The sequence below is a fragment of the Lithobates pipiens genome, unplaced genomic scaffold (genome assembly GCF_037356315.1).
Source record: "Lithobates pipiens isolate NorthernLeopardFrog02 unplaced genomic scaffold, aLitPip1_a1.2 Scaffold_23, whole genome shotgun sequence".
Lineage (NCBI taxonomy): Eukaryota > Metazoa > Chordata > Amphibia > Anura > Ranidae > Lithobates > Lithobates pipiens.
Window position 1 is genome coordinate 69,052,765 of NW_027507785.1, and position 14,325 is coordinate 69,067,089.

The 14,325-nt window shown below is 43.9% G+C and overlaps 1 protein-coding gene across 2 annotated transcripts in view; it reads left to right on the plus strand.

Moving 5' to 3' along the window:
* Positions 1 to 14,325, plus strand: part of PDZRN3 (PDZ domain containing ring finger 3) — a 339,591-nt gene that overhangs the window by 236,126 nt on the left and 89,140 nt on the right. The gene's annotated exons all lie outside the window — the stretch shown is intronic.

Below are 14,325 nucleotides of genomic sequence, written 5' to 3' on the forward strand. Positions count from 1 at the left end.
CCTGACTAACCATCTGAAAGAGACTTTAGGCTGCAGTGGCATCTGCAGTGTAATGTTTAATATTTATAATTGTCAAATACAATTACAGTATTAAAGAATAATATTCAATAATAAAAAAATAAAAATTAAAACAGTTGGAATTACATTTCCATGTTATTGCTTAGATGAGATTTTAGTCATTAGTATTAGATCAGTCCGTGGATTTAGTATTTAGATGTTTTTAAGTAGTTTGCCTGCAGTTTCCTTATGTGTTAACTCTTGTCCATCGCACTAAAATATGTGATTTCAAATTTTGTGATATTGTATGAGCTAAGCGTGTTCTTTGTTGTATCTCCCATGGAGTGAGAGGAGAGTCATAGTGAGTAGCACCCCGCATCGGCACACAGGAAGGAAAATGTCACGGTGCTCAGAAATGACAGGCAATTATCGGGTGACAGGCACAGAGCAGTGTCACAGCCAGGTCTGTCATTATATGTGAACAGTACAGACCTGAATGACATTCGAGGACTGAGGAAGTTAAAATGTCAAACAATTTCCTAAATCAGGGTATTTTGCGAAGTGCTATATCTCTAGCCGGATTATATTTCTGCATCATGGCTGCCTGAATGAATGATTAAAATAATTCCACTCAACACTTTAAATTCAGTCTTCAGTGGATAATCGAGCGTACTGCTTAATAGGTTTATTTTTTGGACAATTTGATACACGCTGTAGTGTATTCGGTCATTCTATGAACTGAGAAACCCCCTGAGCAGATTCGGTTGTACCATTTTCTATAGTGTATAATACGAGGTGTGTCTGAAAAGTTCAGTGAATGGTATCAGAAAACAAGCAAAACAGAAGATATCAACAAATTACCTTTATTGGCCTTCAAAATAATCGCCATCCTTCACAAGACACTTTTGGCAAATGTTCATAAAGCTTCTGGAAAGGCCTCTTTCGGAATCGATCACAGAGCCTCTGTCTCACATTGTTGGATGTGCGCCTTTTATGACGCTCTTCAGGTGGGGAATTTTTGGGTCCCGGGGGAAGACGGTGAACGCCATTCCATATCAGTTGGCTCTTGTATTCTGGATCGAACTTGTAGCACCTGGTCTCATCCCCTGTGAGAATGGTTTGCAGAAAGGTTGGATTCTGGTCACAAATGGTAATGAAACCGCCAGAGATATGATGGAAAAAAATCATTTAAAAGAGAAGTGAGCAGAGAGCTGCTGACTGTCAGTCACTGAAGCTCGAGTCTAGGCTGTGGAGGGGCCGGCTCTGGCTCTCAGTAGCTCGCTGAGAGGCTGAGCTGGGTGCTGGTCCAAGGATCTGGGCAGAAGTGACTCTACTCTACTGTCATGATGACCTGGACTTCAGCCCGCTGTCTGCTGAAAATGGGTCACAGGAGTGCAAAACGAACTGCATTCCTGTGATCCATAGGAGAAGTACAGCCAAATGAGCTTTTGCTGTACTTCTCCTTTTAAGTAGAAAAAAGAAAATGTTTTAATTGTAAAAAATTTGAGTTGCACCCAAGCACATAAAATCTCCTGCCCCCAAAAAAATGTAGGCCCCCAACCCCCACATATACATATGTACAAGCGTAATCACACGTGGCAGGGCGCCTACGCCTGAAAACGTTGATTGAGATACACATATTACATATAGCCACGCACGCTGAAATGAGAGCAATAATTCTAGCACTGGACTAAAACTGAAGAAATTACACTTTGCTACAATGTAAAGTAGTGAGTGTACCGCTTGTATAACAGTGTACATTTGCTGTCCCCTCAAAATAACTCAACACACAGCCATTAACTACAGTGGTCGCCTTGGATGTGTGTTTGGGGTCGTTATCATGTTGGAATACTGCCCTGCGGCTCCGCAGGACATGGTTCCGTTAATCCATATCTTTAGTCTGCTTGTCTTTGACAAATTGTTCTGGGACGACAGCCATGCAGACCAACTTCATGCCGTGTGTGGTGTATGATCTGAGCACTGACAGGCTGACCCCCCACCCCTTCAACCTCTGCAGCAATGCTGGCAGCACTCATATGTCTATTTCCCAAAGATGACTTCTTGGCATTGTACTTGGCAATCTTCTTATAACCTAGACCATCTTTATGTAGAGCAACAATTCTTTTTTTCCAGTTTCTTTGCCATGAGTTGCCATGTTGAACTTCCAGTGACCAGTATGAGAGAGTGAGAGCGATAACACCAAATTTAACACACCTGCTCCCTATTTACACCTGAGACCATGTAACACTAACGAGTCACATGACACTGGGGAGGGAAAAGGGCTAATTGGGTCCAATTTGGACATTTTCACTTAGGGTTGTACTCACTTTTGTTGCCAGCGGTTTAGACATTATTGGTTGTGTGTTGAGTTATTTTGAAAGGACAGCAAATTGACACTGTTATACAAGCCGTACACTCACTACTTTACATTGTAGCAAAGTGTAATTTCTTCAGTGTTGTCACATGAAAAGATATAATAAAACATTTACAAAAAATGTCAGAGGTGTACTCACTTTCGTGATATTCTATATTTACTCGGTGTAACCTCTGCAAAAATTGGGTAGTTTTGTGCCTTAAAGCAGAGTTCCACCCTAAAAAAAAAAAATTCCCGTTAAAAGACTCCTTTTAACCTAGAAACAAACATTTGGAGGAATTTTTTTTTATATATATATATATACTTACCAGAAAGGCCCTGTTGCTATGTAGTCCTCGTAATCTGCCACTTCCTGGTCCGCAGAGCTCCTCGTGACTTCCTCCCTCGCCTGTGCTCCTGGGAAATGATGACACATCCAGGAGTCTGTGGGCAGTACTGTGCTCATAAATCGCACCGCCGTTGAATCGCGCATGCGCGAGATCGAGAGGTACATGGTTATCCAGTATGCAACCTCTCCAAAGCTATTTCAGGAAGCGATCTCGATTGGGCTTAACATGCCCAATCTCATGATGGAAACAGTCACGCATTGAGGCATCAAAGCAAACCGTAAGAAATGTATATTTTTTAATAATCGATCAAGATCAATGTATACTCTTATTGAAATTTCATTAGCAATAATGCTAGGATACAAAAAAAAATTTAAAAAATTCTCGCCGGAACTCCGCTTTAAAATTAACCTTTAATGTGTTTTTTTTTTAAATTACATCTTGTGTTCCCTAGATCTTTGCGGTAATATTGTGTGACAGAAAATTGGAACTACTACTATTTTATTCTCTAGGCGGGTGTCTGCTTTCAGAAAATATGTCATATTTGGGGCGTTTAATGTCATCTTCAGGCCTAAAATGATTTTTTTTAACGTGTGCAGAAAACACAAAAACGGCTCTGACAACGAAAAGGTTAAAGAGGAAGTAAACCCTGATGGGTTTACTTCCTCTTTTTTTCCCTGCAAAGGTAAAGCATAATGGACTACTATGCATCGCATAGTAGCTCATTATGTGTCACTTACCTGACACAGGAGCCAGCGAAGTCGCCGCTGTCCCCTGTAGTCCGCCGCATCCATCTTGCTGGTGGCGTCTCGCAGCTCCGACGAATGACAGCTGTGAAGCCGCGATGACGTCACTCCCGCGCATGCGCACGGGAGTCGCGTCTCGCAGCTCCGCCGCTGCCATTCGGCGAAGCCGCGATTACGTCACTCCCGCGCATGCGCACGGGAGTCGACAAATTAGGCGAATCCATTCTTGGACTTGCCCCATTTAGTGCGCCTGCGCGCCGCTGTCTACGGCGCATGCGCCGTAGACAGCGGTGCCCATTTTCGGGCAAATATCTCCTAAACCATATAGGTTTAGGAGATATTGCTTGGACCTACAGGTAAGCCTTAATCTAGGCTTACCTGTAGGTCAAAGTGGTCTGAAAGGGTTTACTTCCTCTTTAAAGGATAATGCAGCGTACACACGACCGGACTTTTTGACAGCAAAGGTCCGAACGAGTCGGACAATTCGATCTTGTGTGGGCTCCATCGGACCTTTCCTTGCCAAAAATCCGGCGGACTTTAGAAATAGAACATGTTTTCAATTTTTCCACCGGAACTCCGCCAGACCGAGAAATCCGCTCGTGTATATGCTAGTCTGACGGACAAAAAACAACGCTAGGGCAGCTATTGGCTACTGGCTATGAACTTCCTAAGCCCCTGTACACGCGGTCGGAGATTTCCACAACCAAATCCATCGGATTTTGTCCGTCGGATCTTGTCCGAAACTGTTGCATACAAACGGTCGGACAAAGTTGGCGAAAAATCCGATCTTTCAGAACGTGATGACGTAATTTCGTTACGATGGAACTACATTCAGGCTAGTAGCCAATAGCTTTGATGTAGGAATTTGATCTGAGCATGCGTGGCACTTGGTCCGATCAAAATGCTCTACACATGATCGGATTAGGTCCGACCGGCCCAGTTGGTCGGGAAATATTTCCAACATGTTGGAAAATTGGGTCCGACGGAATCAATCCGATGCATACCACACACAGTCGGATTATCCGATGACATGGTCCGATAGGACACATTCCGACGGATTCTCCGACCGTGTGTACAAGGGCTTATTCTGGTTCAGTCGTACGTCATCGCGTTCGAATCCGTCGGACTTTGGTGTGATTGTGTGTGTCCGTTCATTCGGAAAGTCCGTCGGAACTCTGCCGAAAGTCCGTCGGAAAGACTGTCGGACCTAGTCCCTCGAAAAGTCCGGTTGTGTGTACGCGGCATTAGTTCACCTTCAGAAACATGTTACATGTTCCATCCATTTTTTTGTTAAAAAAAAAACAACTGACTTTTTTTTAGCTGGCTTCTAGATTCAAAGCAAATTTGTCAAGCCCTGGGTTATGTAGACTTTTTTTTCCTCTTATAAATTCAGAGAAAAGATCTGATATATCGGAAACGCCACTGTTGAGCGGAAATCCGCAGTAACAAGGTTTCATTAAGCAGATCGGAGGCCACTCTTGATTAAAGAGTCGGTTGTCTGCGTCGTCTTCCAGTCTTTCGTTCTGGTAATTGTGACTGGTGTATTGTGGCATGACCGACGTGACAGGCACACGTCTCAGTAGGATTAATCAGTGTGTCCTTTGATCCGTGACATATGTTCGCCGTAGACATTTCGAGTCAACATATTCGGCTTTTGTGGCCTGCCAGTTTAAGGGGGTCTTGTGTTGAAGCAGCAAGAAAAACACATTGACATCAAGCGGGATGATGTTGGTGCTGACAGATGCAGCGGCGTGGCAGATAACACTTATCTGTCTTGTCATGTGTTTCCTTTTCCAAACAGAGCCTCAATAAAAAATAATGCACTTCTCTATCTTTCTGAGATTTTTTGCAGCTGCTGTCAGTGTTGAGAGATTCAGGATTTATTTCGGCCATCCGTACCTTATCCATTTTCCTCCCCATTGAAGTCAATGGAAACGCATGTCAACACAAATACATTGTTGCCTGTTTTTAATGTTGCAATGCACTGCGCATTGAATATCAACATAAATCTTAACATGTGTTGATACATGGCTGAACACTTGCATTAAGATTCATTTCGATATGTTTCTATTGATTTAAATATAAACCGCATCAATCAAAATCGCAAAGGCGCGATACCAGCCTTACAAAGCCCAATGACATTTTAGCTTAAATCAACTAAATACATTCCAGGTGCATCGAAACAAGGGGTGTGCCAAGTCTTATGCCGCGTACACACAATCGGATTTTCCGACAACAAAACCATGGATTTTTTTCCGAAGGATGTTGGCTCCAACTTGTCTTGCATACACACGGTCGCAGAAGTGTTGGCCCAAAATTACGAACGTGGGAATGTGGTGTCATACAAGACATACGACAAGCCGAGAAAAAGGAAGTTCAATAGTCAGTGCGGCTCTTTCTGCTTGATTCAGAGCATGTGTGAACTTTTGTGCGACGGATTTGTGTACACGTGATCTGACTTTCCGACAACAAGTTTTGTTGGCATAAAATTAGAGAACCTGCTCTCAAACATTCCGACAACAAGCTTACATACATTTCCCGTCGGAAAGTCCGATGGCATGTACGCGGCATTACAGTTGAATTCATTCTACAAAGCAGCCACAGCCTGAGTAAAGATGGCTGAACCCTGCCAGCATGCTGCAAAGAAGGACCATTTCCCTCTGTGTGGAACCAGTGGTCTCTCTGTAAAGGTCTGGCATGCTTCCTGCTGAGTCAGACCTATAAATAGGCAATCAGAAAATCTCTTTCTCTCTGATGATTGGAGAGCGATAACTATGACTCTGAATGGAAGTGTTTCTCAGTTGTCATAAGGCAGCCTTTCTCAACTAAGGTTCCTCCAGAGCATGCGAGGGGTTACCGTGAAAGATGAGCTATTTCTGCCTCTCAAATAAGATCTTTTTAGCTGTCTGTAAGAGGGGAATTTCCACTGACCACCAATGTAAGGAGCATTCCTCCCACTGACCACTGATGTAAGTAGCATTCATCCCGCTGACTCCCAGTGTAAGAAGCATTCTTCCAGTTGACCAACAGTGTAAGGAGCATTATTTCCGATGACAACCAGTGTTGGGAGCATTCTTCCCTCTGACAACCAATGTAAGGAGACCTCTTTGTCAGTGAACTTCAATGTAAGTGGTCCTTCTCCCTCTGACCATCAGTTAAGGTAGCAGCTCTAACACCTTACGCATGTCACATTCCTTATTTCTTTTCTTTTTTCTTACAGTATATCTCAACTTACTGTTCATACTGATGTATCCTTAGCTGTAGGTGCAGCAGGGCTAGATGTAGCCTGCTGGACGTGGGGTGCAGTGAAAAATGTCAGGGGAGCAAAAGGTTGGGGTTCCACAGTTTGTAGGGCAGTGTACAGGGGCTATTAGTTTGAAGGACAGTTTACAGGGTTGAGGACAGTAGGTCAGCAGGGCCCAGGACAGTGGGACAGCAGGGCATGACACTAGGCAGAGTTCTTTCTCCTATCCCTGCACGGTACACAGCCTGAGCACAGGCAGAAAGATCTCCTCCTCCCCACACAGCACACACTGTAGGGGGAATCCAATTCCCCTACACACAGCTAGGATCTGCACAGTGTATAGCTTGCTGCTATATTGCAGTTCTGACCAGTGAAATTCCCTGGTCGGTCAGAACGCAACACAGATGCAATAGCCAGCTATACACTGTGCAGATTGTAGCTGTGTGTAGGGGAATCAGATGTCAGCTACAGTGCGTGCTGTGTGGGAAGGAGGAGACATTGCTACCTGTTCTTAGCCTGGGTTGTGTGCAGGGATGGGAGACTGTCGGCATAGCGTCAGGGATGGTGAGTAATCTTTGGGGGGGGGGGGTGTAACTGAAATCTGGGAGAGCGCAGCCCACCCCAGCACTCCTCTAGATCCGATAATGAGATACAGTAGCTATTAGCAAGGGTTCCCTAAGAACCAAACATTATAATTCAAGAGATCCACTAAGATAAAAAGGTTGAGGAAGACTGCCATTTCAGGTGTCTCAATTGGAGGCATCTCCCCTCCCGTTCTGGTGACAACTGTCACATTTTTGATTGCCCACTAGATTCTGTGTTGGTCATAGTGGTCACTAAAACAGATAGTTAGTCCACAGTAAGCCCTCGTTCACATTAAAAACGGATTTTAAATCGTGCAAGTTCATCTGATCTCGCACAATTTCAAAGCCGCATTTCAGTCCGACTTCAGGGGGCGACTTGAAAGACATCTGTGCAGGCTCACGCTCCTATCAAATTGCATGTCAAATTGCAACGATCTGACCGGTGGCTTAAGCCCCGTACACACTATGAGATTTTTTGCTGATTTTTGTCTTCAGATTTACCAAAACCATGTAGTGCAAGGGCCTGCCTGATTGCATACAAATTGAAACTCCTAAGGTTTGACCTCATATTATATGGTTTTGGTAAATCTGAAGGGAAAAAAATCAGCAGAAAATAGTGTGTATGGGGCTTAAAAAGTGTGTTTTTTGTGCCGCATTTGGGATGCCATTAACAATTAGTGGCAGTGCAAACTGTGACATGTTTTTTCCACATTTCATGAACGCATGCAAAATCGCACAATTTTGCTCGTTCCTCGGTGACCATTGTGAATATAGCCCTAGACCTTATACATTAGTTATTTTACACATCATAAGTTTCTGCATAGTAAACTTGTATCTATTTGTTTATTCCAAATTGGGGGCGCTGGGACAGTTTTCTTGGACATTTATTGGGAAAGCAGGAATAAATTAGCATCTGACGGCAACAGGGAAATAATTATTTTTTCAATACAGGCAAAGTATTTAATAATTTGGAAATCAATAAGCGCCCTGGGAAGGAGGACAGTGTTTAGACACCATCCAAGCCTTCTTCTCTCTCCCTGTGCACAGTCGCAGACACATGTTCTGCTCCAACCTCCGGGATCGCAATCAGAAGTCGCAGGCTGTGCCCCATGAATATTTATAAAAGGCAGAGCGAGGGGTCTGCTTGACTTTGACAGTTTAAAGGAACACTTAGTTAATTAGAAGATGACATGTCACCCGGGGTCCCCTGACACTGCCCTGCCTTCTGTCTCTGTGTCCTTTCTCTCGCTCTCCTTTTTCTCCTCTTTTTTTTTTTGACAAGCCCGATTACATCATTACACAGAGTTTTTACTCGTTAGCTGCCCCTCGAAAGAAAAGGTGCATATTTTAAACATTAATTAGATGTTCTCTCTGGCATATTCTGAATGCGGCAGGGAAAAAAATTACATTTCAAAGGATTTCTGATCAGGGCTTCTGGAGACCATTAAAACCTTTGTGTTATTATAACTGTGTCTGCCTCGGTGTGGGTGGTATTGTAGTCTTTTAACTGACTTGTAAAACAGGTATATTTAATATTCACTGTATGAACAGTTGTGTTGCTTTGCAGATGTAAAATGTAGCCAGAAGAAAGAAATTCATTTGTATTGTTACAAAGTAGAGATGGAGGAAAACAATTGTAACGTAGTAAAAAGGCTGTGGACATATGATCCTTGGATGATTTTATGTCCAACTGGCCTTACTCAACCTTTCCACTGTTAAGCAGGGGTCTTCAAACTACCTAAGGCCAAAGGCGGCCCTTCGCTTGCCTTATCCAGCCCTTGGAGTACTCTTCCCCCCATTGATACAAGGCACTATTCCTCACACTGATACCAGTGATGGGGATCTATTCCTCACATTGACACCAACAATATGGCACTATTCCTTCCAATAACACCAATGATGGGGCTCTATTCCTCACACTGATACCAATGATGGGGATCTATTCCTCACACTGATACCAATGATGGGGATCTATTCCTCACATTGACACCAACAATAAGGCACCATTCCCTCCACTAACACCAATGATGGGATACTATTCCTCCTACTGACACCAATGATGGTCCACTATTCTTCAACTGATACCAACAATGGGGCACTATTCATATCACTGACACCAATGATGGGGTGCTATACTTCCCACTGGCACCAACAATGGAGCACTATTCCTCCCACTGAAACTAATGATGGGGTGCTATACCTTCCATGGACACCAATGCTGGGGCACTATTCCACCCACTAATACCAATGATGTGGCACTATTCCTCCTTCTACTAACCTCAGATGCTATATAATTATTTTTACTCCCATTGACCACCAAGCCTGAAATAATGTCTATATCTCCTGACTACCTAAAGTCTGAAAGACAGTTATTAGGCCATTTGTTTAGAAAGTTTGTAGACCCCTGCCCTAGAGGAACCCGTGAAATAGTTTTCAAGTCTCAGGGAACCACTGCTAAAGTTTTTTTGGGGGTCAGTGGGAAGAATATTCCTTACATTGGTGATCAGTGGGAAGAATATTCTTTACATCAGTGGTCAGTGGGAAGAATGTCTCTTAGCCCTTGTACACACGGTCGGACATTCTAACAACCAAATCCGTTGGATTTTGTCCGACGGATTTTGTCTGAAACTGTTGCATACACACGGTCGGACAAAGTTGTCGGAAAATCCAATTGTACATAATGTGATGACGTTATTTAGTTACGACGGGACTACGTTCAGGCTAGTAGCCAATAGCTTTGGTTTAGGAATTTGATCTGAGCATGCGTGGCACTTTGTCCGTCGGAGTAGGCTACACATGATCGGAGTATGTCCGATTGGAGCATTTTGACGGAAAATTTTACCGGCAAGTTGGAAAAGTTGGTCCGTCGGATATTCCGATGGAAACAGTCCGATGGAGACCACACACAGTCGGAATATCCGACAAAACGGTCCGATAGGACACATTCCGTCGGAATCTCCGACTGTGTGTACAAGGGCTTACAGAGGTGATCAGTGGGAAGAATGTCTCTTACATTGGTGATCAGTGGGAACAAAATTCTTTACATTGGTGGTCAGAATATCCCTTAAAATAGTGGTGAGTGGGAACTGAGAAGAAAGCTCCTTACATTGGTAGTCAGGTCAGTGGGAAGCATTTTCCTTACATTGGTGGTAAGTGGGAAGAATGTCCCTTACATTACTGATTACTAGGAAGAATATTCTATACATTGGTGGTCAGTGGGGAGAATGTCCCTTACATTGGTGGCCAGTGGGAAGAATGTCCCTTACATTGGTGATCAGTGGGGAGACTACTCTTTACATTTTTGGCCAGTGGGAAGAATGTTCTTTACATTGGTGGTCACAATATCCCTTAAAATAGTGGTGAGTGGGATCAGGGAAGAAAGCTCCTTACATTGGTAGTCAAGTCAGTGGGAAGCATTTTCCTTATATTGATGGTCAGTGGGAAGAATGTCCCTTACATTAGTGATTAGTAGGAAGAATATTCTATACATTGGTGGCCAGTGGGAACAATTTCTCTTACATTGGTGGTCAGTGAGAAGAATGTCTCTTACATTGGCGATCAGTGGGAAGAATGTTCTTTACATTGGTGGTCAGAATATCCCTTAAAATGTCAGCCAGAGGAAAGTGGGAAGAGTGCTTCTTACTTTGGTAGTCAGGTAGGTGGGAAGAATTCTCCTTTCGTTGGTTGTTAGTGTAAAGAATGCCTCTCAGTTGGAAGAATGCCACCCCTAAACACAGCTTAAAAGATAATTGGTGTCATGTTGCTGGCTCTGCCAAGTAGTGTTGAACCCAGATCCATGCAGGCACCATCATATGGGAGGTCAATCGGCCACAGCTCAAGAAACTCCTAGCAACCTCTAGAGCAGGTGTCTCAAACTGGCAGCCCTCCCATCATGCCTCTGCCTGTGGGACTCATGCTTGTAACTATCAGCCTTGCAATGCCTCATGGGACTTGTAGTTTCACAACAGCTGGAGGGCCGCCAGTTTGAGACCCCTGCTCTAGAGGAACAATCTTGCATAGACTGGGCTATCACCTAGATTGTATCTAGTCGCTATTGTTTCTGGTTAGATTATCTTACGCTAGAGAGGTCTGACCAGGCTTGTCTATTGGCCAGTGATCACGTTACCATGTATGCCCGGATCAACTGAGGGTGCACGTTCATCTGCAATCCTGTCACCAATGTAAACAATTCCAGGTAAAAGCACAGAAAAATCAACCGTTTTAAACGCTTGCAGTGTTTTTCCTTTCTGAAATGTTCCTCTCAACTTGGTAGAAAATTTGACTTCTCCAGATGAATTTGTTCCCTAACACAGCCCCCTTCCTCCTTGCTTCAATGCTTCTCCTCTTTTGGGAGTGTCTAAAGTACTGCCTGTGATGGCCCAGCTCCTCTGCCTCTCCCCTCACTTCTCTACATATCCTTTTATGTAACTGCAAGGAAGGAAAAAACTTGATATCCCTGACACACTGCCAGGGCTGCCAACAGCACATCCAATTTGGCGGTGCCCAGTCATTCACACTGGCACATTGGCTCCTACAGTGCAATGATCCGGTCGTTTATCCATTCCAAGAAGAGTGGACCTGCATGCGGGTTTTTGGTCATGGAGATGAAGTGGGTGGATGGACTCACTTGTAGCTCCGACTTTGACAGGTACTCATGGACCCAGACACACACTGTCTGTCCGCTATTTGCTCACAAAAAATGATGATATGATGTTATGATAGAACATTAGAGTTCTCCTTTAATTAATTAACAATGGATGAAAAGGTGGAGTCACTGGAGCAAACATTGCAGCTATTACACCCAAGCCCGATCCAATTAAATCGCAATTTGCTTTTTGTGCTTTTTATATTTCCAGCTGTCAGAGAATCCAAATATTCAGATCTGATAAATCAGCCGGTATGTATTAAATGGTGTGAAGAATTAATTTCTCTGATACATAATTAATTAAGCTTCCACATTTTCAAAATTAAATTTTCATACTCGGTTTGCTTTATTGGGCCTATTAAAGCCTATCTGATCTTAATAAGCTTGTGAAATCGCAGCCGTGCTGTATTTAAACTGCAGAGGGAAGGGTATGGCGTCATGAGGATAATACAGTAGAGAAAAGGGGGGCTAATGCCTATTGGAAAGCTAACCTTCTGTCCTAAAATCCAGGGTTGGCAATAGATGTCCTGATCCAATCCAATTAGAGGGCTAGGGAAGGAGGGAGGGGAGGAGGGAGAAGCAGCAGCACACTTATCTGACCAGTGAATGACTGTGCAGGGGGAAGTGTCAGGACCAGCCTGATCATTGGAGGGGAGCAGGCTGAGTTCCCAGCAAAGCTAGAAAACTGATCATACTGTGTTCTCCTGCTTAGGGACTGGCAGGAACACCGGGGATTTCACACAAAGGAAGCAATAGAAAGAGAACAGAATATTTTCTCATACAAGTACATGGTACAGCAGACACATATCAGGAATATGAATTGTTGGGTTTACATATGCTTTAATTTTAACATATAATAGTATACCTGTAAATGTATAAACTAAAGACTGGTGTTTTAGCTTCATCTGAATCCTCATTTGATAAGATGACTGTCCAGTATACACCATTCATTACCAGCACTCAAGCCCCAATGAAGAGGGAGCTGTGAGTCCCCGAAACATCTTGGCTACATCCCACAACCTGTTTTCAAGATAATTAAAACATACAAAAAGAACAGGAGGTCGCACCAAGCTTGTGCATTGCCAAAGATGGAATTTATTCATAAAATAAAACAAGAAATATACTCACAAACGAGCTTTAAAACAAGGCTTATCAATATTCCAGCAATTGCGAGTAGTATCTCTAGATGCCTACAACCTGGACCAGATATTGGAGGAACCAGATGGCATCGCAAGCGGCTTACGCGTTACGAGGGCGAACCCTCTTCCACAGAGCCATAGTGATGGTGAAAGGAAGAGGGTTCACCCTCATAACGCGTAAGCCGCTTGCAAAGCCATCTGGTTCCTCCAATATCTGGTCCAGGTTGCGTCTAGACATACTACTCACAATTACTGGAGTATTGATACGCCTTGTTTTAAAGCTCGTTTGTGAGTATATTTCTTGTATTTTATGAATAAATTCTATCTTTGGTAATGCAGAAGGTCGTGCGCCCTCCTGTTCTTTTTGTATGTTTCACTTGTAAGGATACCCATTATTCTGAGGAGGACAGCAAGATCTGTGACATTCCATTGACTCTGCTAAGGGGGTTGGCTGCGCCACTTACTTAGTTGACCGGGCACCCGAGCGCAGGAGCTTGTTTTGTGTCATTCAAGATAATTAAAGCAGAGCTCCACCCAAATGGGGAAGCTCCACTTGTCTGCCTCCTTCTCCCCTCCACTGCCACATTTGACTCCTTTCCGGGGGGGAAGGGGTAGCTGATTCTGACAGGTACCCCCTCCCACTTACGATGAGTTTTCTGCGGCAAGCTCAGCCAGAAGTTTGGCCCCCCTCCTCCTTCCCCTGCTGCCGGGCCATTCACAAAGCGTGACGCACGTTGCGCATGAGCAGTAGGGAATCAGCTGTGAATTGAAAAATGGGCTCGGATGAAGACACCGATGGATTCCAGGACAAGTAAATGTCCTAATATTAAAAGTCAGTAGCTACAGTATTTGTAGCTGCTGACTGTTCATTTTTTTTGCTGGAGGAGCCTAGAACTCCCCTTTCACCTTTGACTGGACCTAGCATAAACCTGTATCACGCTTATCTTTTTATATACTGTTTGACTGCTCCAGAGACGCTTAGGGCTTGTTTAGACTAGCGGTTGAGGGGCGTTAAATACATGCAGTTGGGCCCTGTTTTTAGCACCCCCAACTGACAGAGAACGTGAAGTTCACATGCTTTTCTTCGCATGTGCGGCAAAAACTATCCAACATTTTGCAAATCCACTGAAAGTGACCAATTCAAGCGAATAGGGAAGCCTCTGCCACCTGTGTCATCCATTTGGAAGATTTCTTTTCATTTCCAAAAGTTAGCGAAAATCCCTCCAAAGTGGTCGTCACTTGAACTGGTGTCCTCACTGGAAGATGTTCA